Raw genomic sequence first — 8,217 nt, 5'->3', positions numbered from 1 at the left:
TTATAAGTACTATTTTCTAGACATCATACGACCAGTGTATTCATGAATTCACAGGAACTGGGATTGTCTGAACAGGGTCTGCACAATATTGGGCCCATCAAAGTCCCAACATGAATGAAGAAGGTATTATAAGGCACCACTTCTCCCTGAAGAGCTATTGACAGCTAATGGTTGCTGGATATGGGAGAGTCATTTTCTTCAGTAGTATAGGCACAGTGAAGCTGGCTGTGGTCCAGTGAATAAGAACCTATCCATAGTCATGAAAACAACTGTAAGTAACTCAAGAAAGTCATTTAAAAAGCAAAAGGTGAAGACAACAAGACCAAAAGATATAAAAGAGAGATACATTTTTGGAACAAAAAGTTATTCTTTCACAATTATGGTGGCCAAGAAAGAGTAATAGAGGTTTACACTGACCAAAATACATTATATACCTGTGTGAAATTGGCATAGAAGAAAATAAATAAATAAATAAATGGTAAAATTAAGGCTAGTTTCTGCTACATAATAAAGCCCCATTTCAAAAATATTTTCTTTACTTACTTGCTTGTTTCTGTTAAATACAAATGAAACTGCCTTTTAATTATTTTTTTCACTGTTCAAGGTTTATTTGATGTTTTCTTTGGCATGTCACTTAAGTGGTTGGTTCCATCATTCATATGCCAATCTTACATTTCACCTAATATTACAATGTATATTACAGACACATATAATAGATGAAATATCCTGTAGAACATTTATGCACAAGATATGCATAATGGACTTACACACTGGAGCCAGGTTATCAATAACTGGGAACTTGTTGACCTAGGCATGTTTGGTGAAGGTGCATAGGACAGCAGTGCAGCAAGTTCACAGGATAACACAGTTGGAGACAGTGGGACTGTTATACTAACGAGGTTACCACTACACAAGTACCACTTGACAGCAGGGTAGAGCTATGGGAAGTGCGTTTTTTTCCCCAGACCACCTCAAGACAATTGTACTAACCACAGCTCAGATGAGAAGTGTGTGGTCTCCATGGAAACCCTGCTGCAGCCTGGACAGTGAAGTGCTAGGATACTAGGAAGACTTTAGAACTGCAGCTTCTTCTGGATTCCCCAGAAGGTATCTGCACTCTTCTTACTTACTCAGCAGTCAGTGGCACCTTCACAGCATTCGAGACTCCATTTTGTCCCAGGATACATCGGACACTGAGGAAGACATCATCATTGATTCCATAGAGACCCTTGATCATGGTGGAGATGGGAGGCACTCACCTAAGGTTCTTTATTAGGCTCCTCAGCCAAGTCTGCCACAGAGAGGCCAATGGCTCAGGATGTGTTCAGCTTGATCACCTCATATCACTGTCAACCACCTGCTTGTGGACATCCTTCCACTGCTCCTTATCTGCACCAGTGCCCAGTTCTGGGTTCAGAGACTTCAGGGAGACGTCAGCAACGTTCACACCATGCCACAAAGGCACACTGGAGTCACCATGCTCTCCCAGGACCCACCCATGACAGTTCAGCGGGTGAACTCTCAGCCTTTCTCCCATCAGGTAATGGAATCGAGCTGGATCCAGATGGCAACACGTCCAATTACTCTGCTTTTAGGAAAGTCACTGATTTTCCAAGCCACCTAGGTCAAGATATCCACTGGATTTGAGACAATAAGCAGCTTGCAGTGTGGACTGTACTTCACAATGCTGGGAATGATGAACGTGAAGATGTTCACATTTGGCTGGACCAGATTGAGTAGGCTCTCTACCTCATGCTAATGGGCTCCTGCTGTGATAATGACCAGCTTGGAGTTTTTACAATTACACAATAGTCTTTGCTGGAGATAATTTTTGATGTTTTAAGGAAAAAGCTGCCATGCTTGAGATCCATCATCTCTCCTTTTGCTTGTCTTCCATGACATCAGCAAGGGCAAGCTCATCTGCCAAGTCCTTCGTTAAGATACTGATGTCACAAGCCAAGACAACAGCACCAACTCCAACAACTACAATCTTGTTCGGGGGACCTGTTCTTCCTTAAGAGATTCACAATCAACTGGCCCTTGGACTTTGAATCTTTTGAGACTGGCAGCCTGCCTGTTTTTACCTTCTCTGTGACTGCAAGGCCGATGGTTTTCCTGAGTTGCAGGGCTCAAGATGCAAAGAATCTCATCTGTCTCCATCCTTGACCTGCTAGGGAGTGCTATGTATGAGTGTGCGCGAGCCAAAGTAGAGGTTCTCCTCTCTCTCTCTCTCTCTCTCTTGCTCTTCCCCTCTCTTACTCTCTATATCAACAAATGCCATTGCTTTCATAAGAGAAGTAGAATTCAGACTCTGGTGGTACTGGAGAATTTAGTGACTCATAAAGCAAAATACACACCAATATCAATGACAGATATAAAAGTCAGTGGTTCTCAATCTGTGGGTCTTGATCCTTTGCAGGGAGGGTTGCAAATCAGATATCAAAATTGAAGTTATAAATTAACAATGAATATAATTTTGTATTGAGGGGTTACTATAACATAAAGAACTGTATTAAAGAGATGCAGCATTAGGAAAGTTGAAGACCATTGCTTTAAATGGCTTGTTGAGTTCTTACTATAGAACTCTCTGAAAATAAGAATCCCTGGGTCCCAGCCCTAGAGGGACATTCGCAATTTTCTGGGCTTACATCCTTTGCATGATAAAGATCTGATATAAAAGCTCATGTTTAATAAAGGGTAAGAATAAAATATTCATAATAATTCCCGCGTATTCCGCAAAACAAACCATATTGAGAGAACCTTCAGAATGAAAAGGACCACACCCTAATTGGACTTGAAGGAAGTTCATTATAGAATCTGCCACCGCCACATTTAACCTTCATAGCTTCAACTCGTAATAATGAGTTAAAAGAAAGCTAAGGAACACTCTCAAAGGTCATAGCAAAGGGATGGTTACAGTAAGACTGAGGTCTAATTAAAGCAGCGTACAATACTCTGCCTGGTTTATCAGTACCTCAAAGTTCCTAGGTAGTAAAAATGACTGTAACAAAAGAAAACAGGGCTTAGTTTCTAAATAAAGGACTATCTATATATAAAAAGTCATCAACATAATTAACTATACAAACAAACTCAAAGAAAAAACATATGATCAGCTAATTAGATGCAGAGAATAAAATTGACAAAATCCAACGCCTCTTCATGATGAAAGGAATTCAAGGCCCATACATACATAGTAAAAGCAATATACAGAAAACCAGTAGCCAACATCAAACTAAATGGAGAGAAACTTGAAGCAATCCCACTAAAATCAGGGACTAGACAAGGCTGCCCACTCTCTCCCTACCTGTTCAATACTGTACTTGAAGTCCTAGCCAGAGCAATTAGACAACAAAAGAAGATCAAAGGGATATAAATTGGAAAGGAAGAAGTCAAATTATCACTATTTGTTGATGATATGATATTATAATTAAGTGACCACAAAATTTCCACCAGAAAGCTCCAAAACCTGATAAACAACTTCAGCAAAGAAGCTAGATATAAAATTAACTCAAGCAAATCAGGGGCCTTCCTCTACACAAAGGATAAACAGGCTGAGAAAGAAATTATGGAAACAATAACCTTCACAATAGTCACAAATAATATAAAATACCTTGGTGTGACTCAAACTAAGCAAATAAAAGATCTGTATGACAAGAACTTCAAGTCTTTGAAAAAGGAAATTGAAGATCTCAGAGGATGGAAAGATCTTCCATGCTTATTGATTGGCAGGATTAATATAGTAAAAATGGCCATCTTGCCTAAAGCAATCTACAGATTTAATGCAATCCCCATCAAAATTCCAACTCAGTTCTTCACAGACTTAGAAAGAGCAATTTGCAAATACATCTGGAATAACAAAACACCTAGGATAGCGAAAACTATTCTCAACTAGAAAAGAACGTCTTGTGGAATCACCATCCCTGACCTTAAATTTTACTATAAAGCAATTGTGATAAAAACTGCATGGTATTTCAATGGAATAGAATTGAAGCCCCAGAAATGCACCCACACACCTATGCTCACTTGATCTTTGACAAAGGAGCTAAAACAATCCAGTGGAAAAAAAGACAGCATTTTCAACAAATGGTGCTGGCTCCACTGGTGGTTAGCATTAGGAGAATGCAACTTGATCCATTCCTATCGCCTTGTACAAAGCTCAAGTCCAAGTGAATCAAGATCCTCAACATAAAACCAGATACACTGAAACTAATAGAAAAGAAAGTGGGGAAGAACCTCAAACACATAGGCACAGAGAGAAATTTTCTAAACAGAGCACCAATAGCTTATGCTGTAAGATCAAGAATTGACAAATGGGACCTCATAAACTTACAAAGCTTCTGTAAGGCAAAAGATATTGTCAATAGGACAAAACAGCAACGAACAAATTAGGAAAAGATCTTTACCAATCCTATATATGATAGAGAGCTAATATCCAATATATACAAAGAACTCAAGAAGTTAGACTCCAGAGAACCAAATAACCCTATTAAAAATGGGGTACAGAGCTAAACAGAAAATTCTCAACTGACAAATACCAAATGGCTGAGAAGCACCTAAAGAAATGTTCAACATCCTTAGTCATCAGGGAAATGCAAATCAAAGCAACCCTGAGATTCCACCTCATACCAGTCAGAATGGCTAGGATAAAAAACTCAGGTGACAGCAGATACTGGCGAGTATGTGGTGAAAGAGAAACACTCTTACATTGCTGGTAGGATTGCAAGCTGGTACAACCACTCTGGATATCAGTTTGGCGGTTCCTCTGGAAATTGGACATAGTAGTACCAGAGGACCCAGCTATACCACTCCTGGGCATATACCCAGAAGATACTCCAATATGTAATAAGGACACACGCTCCACTATGTTCATAACAGCCTTATTTATAATAGTGAGAAACTGGAAACAACTTAGATGTCCCTCAACAGAGGAATGAATACAGAAAATGTGGTACATTTACACAATGGAGTAATTAAAACAGCAATTAAAAACAATGAATTTATGAAATTCTTAGGGAAATAGATGGATCTGGAGAATATCATCCTGAGTGAGGTAACCCAATCACAAAAGAACACACATGGTATGCACTCTCTTATAAGTGGATATTAGACTGGAAGATCAGAATACACAAAGTACAATCCACAAACCACAAGAAACTTAAGAAGAAGGAAGACCAAAGTGTGGATACTTTGGTCTTCCTTAAAGGAGGAACAAAATTCCCATGGAAGGAGTTGCAGAGAGAAACTATGGAGCAGAGACTGAAGGAAGGACAATCCAGAGACTGCTCCACCTGGGATCCTTTCCATATTCAATCATCAAATCCAGACACTTATTGTGGAAGCCATAAAGTGCTGGGTGATATGAGCCTGAAATAGCTGTCTCCTGAGAGGCTCTGACAGTACCTGACTAATACAGAAGTAGAGGCTCACAGTCATCCATTGGAATGAGCACAGGTTCCCCAATGAAGGAGCTAGAGAAAGGACCCAAAGAGCTGAAGGGTTTGCAGCCCCTTAGGACGAACAACAATATGAACTACCTAGTACCCTCAGAGCCCCCAGGGACTAAACCACCAACCAAAGAGTACCCATGGTGGGACTAATGACTCTAGCAGCATATGTATAGCAGAGGATGGTCAGTCATCAAGGGCAGGAGAGGCCCTTTGTCCTATGAAGGTTCTATACTCCAGTGTAGGGGAATGCCAGGGCCAGGAAGCAGGAGAGGTTGGGAGCAGCGGGAGTGGGAAGGGAACCAGGTTATAATTTATTTTCTCTTTTTCCGAGGGAAAACTGGGAAAGGAGATATCATATGACATGTAAATAAAGAAAATACCTAATCAAAAAAAAATAAAGAAAAAATAGTAACAAAATCACAAAGTTTAACAGCATGAACAAGTACAAGAACACGAGGAATCTGAAACTTCTTGCACCTATAGCTATAGCAAACAGGGAACACAGTGTAATCCCTAGACATAAGGTACAACTAGCTCTTTCCAAAGTCTTGTTTATATTTGAATGGAAATATAGAGACTGATGAGCAATATGATCAGAGATGAAAACTGCATAAACAGCAAGGAGAACTTAGAAATAAAAGATACTGTAATAAAAATGAAGAGTGCTTTTGATAGACTGAGAGAAGAAAGCAGATGAGTCAGAGAGTCCTGAAAGAGAAATGTAAAGCTATTTGTGAGTGTGAGTGTGTGTGTGTGAGTGTGTGTGTGTATGTGTGTGTGTGTGTGTGTGTGTGTGTGAACTCCTTCATAGTTTTATTTCACAGTGAATATCTGAATCAACTTTCTGTGTATTATTTTAGTGGGAACCTTTTTCCCATTCCTAAAGAATCTAATGTATGTTACTCCTTTGAGACAATGATTAGGATTAGTTAGACTTTTCTTTTAAATATTTTTGTCCATAGGTCCTTTCTTCAACTCCTTCATTGGGGACTATGTACTCAGTTCAATGCAGGCCCTTAGGACGAACAACAATATGAACTAACTATTACCCTCAGAGTTCCCAGGGTCTCAACCACCAAAGAAGGACTGCACATAGTGGGTCTGATTGTTCTGGCAGCATGTGTATAGTAGAGGATTGCAAATTCGATCATCAATAGGAGGAGAGGACCTCGGCCCTGTGAAGGTTCTGTGCCCCAGTGTAGGGGAATGCCAGGGCCAGAAAGTGGGAGAGGGTGAGGTGGCAGGCATGGGGAGGGGGGAGGCAACAGGAGTTTGTTCTTGTTGTTTTTGTTTGTTTGTTTGTTTGTTTTTTGGAGGGGAGACTGGGAAAGGAGAAATTTACATGTAAATAAAGGAAATATCTAAAAAAAAATTTTTTTTTGTCCATTAGTATAATAAGAATTAGATATGGTCAGTCCTTGGATACATGTGGCACTCATCCTTTTGTAAAAAGTGTGAGTGTGTGTGTGTGTGTGTGTGTGTGTGTGTGTGTGTGTGTGTTCTGGCAGAGGGTTCTGTGCCTAAATACTTCCCTATTTATCTTCTGTTTAAATTAATATCAAATCATTTCATCATAGTGCTATATAAATAATGTATACATTTTATTATAGATTATTTTTACATTTTATCAGATATCGTAATTATTTACATTTCAAATATTATACCCTTTCCCAATTTCCACCCCCCTAGAAACCTCTTATCCCATCCCCCCTCCTCCTGCTTCTATGTGGTTATGCCTCCACCCATCCACTCCTGCCTCTCTGCTCTCACATTCCCCTACACTGGGGCATCAACCCTTCACAGGACCAAGGACCTCTTCACCCATTGATGCCAAAAAGGTCATCCTCTGTTTCATATGGTACTGAAGCCATGGGTCCATGTGTATTACTTGGGTGGTGCTTTAGACCATAGGAGCTCTGGTTGGTTAATATTTTTTAAAGAAATGTTAGGTAGAGACTTTACACACTAGTTACTATGGTCATATATCCTGAATAGGCAAGAACCATTCATTGTCTGAGACAGAGCCTGTATAGTAAATGGTCCAGACACAAGTGTAGTGATATAATGAAAAGACTAAAAATAAAACAGACAATAAATTAAGGGTAAAACTTGATAAAACAATATAAAATAAAGGAAATGGAAAGGCAATTTCATAAATAACAACATGAAAGAAAATTTTTGCTAAATAATTACATAGCACACTTCTTTGTTGTCATGTTAGTTCACATAAATCTAAAAATATTTTAGGAAAAACTTAAAGTCACATTTTAAAGCACAAAAAAATAGATGTTATTTGCTGTGAAATATTATTAAATTAATTTAGTATCATGGCTTATAATCCATCAAGTTCCATACCTTCTTTGCCTACCTCTGTTCCGTTTTGTTTTCCCCAACTCCATATATGAAATTGAAACATGAAAACACATGATTAGCAATATTGATTTCTTAGTTTGGCTTTATGAAATTCCAGTCAATCTATAGATAGAAGATCTGATAATCAGGTGTGTTTTGACAAATGTGAATAAGTTACTGAAATATGTATTCTAACAAATCTTTCATATACAGCAGAAGAGCTTAGACAACTGTATCCAGTATGAAGACTGGATATATTTTAAATCATTGGACCATCTGTTTGTACCTCCACAGAATTCTCCTGTCCTGGAAAACAGAAATTCAAATCTAACCCCTGCAATAGTTGCTATATCTATCCTTCAGTGAAGGCTAATTGCAGATTCATGATACCTCATTTGAACTCTTTTTCCATCATTCT

At 38.9% G+C, this 8,217-nt stretch overlaps 1 pseudogene; it reads right to left on the bottom strand.

The window, feature by feature from the left end:
• Positions 1-1,073: 1,073 nt before the first annotated feature.
• LOC116074471 lies at positions 1,074-7,318 on the bottom strand (annotated as a pseudogene).
• Between the last annotated feature and the right edge of the window lie 899 nt (positions 7,319-8,217).

The sequence above is a fragment of the Mastomys coucha genome, unplaced genomic scaffold, assembly GCF_008632895.1.
Source record: "Mastomys coucha isolate ucsf_1 unplaced genomic scaffold, UCSF_Mcou_1 pScaffold3, whole genome shotgun sequence".
Classification (NCBI taxonomy): Eukaryota; Metazoa; Chordata; class Mammalia; order Rodentia; family Muridae; genus Mastomys; species Mastomys coucha.
This window is presented reverse-complemented; position numbering and strand designations above follow the sequence as displayed.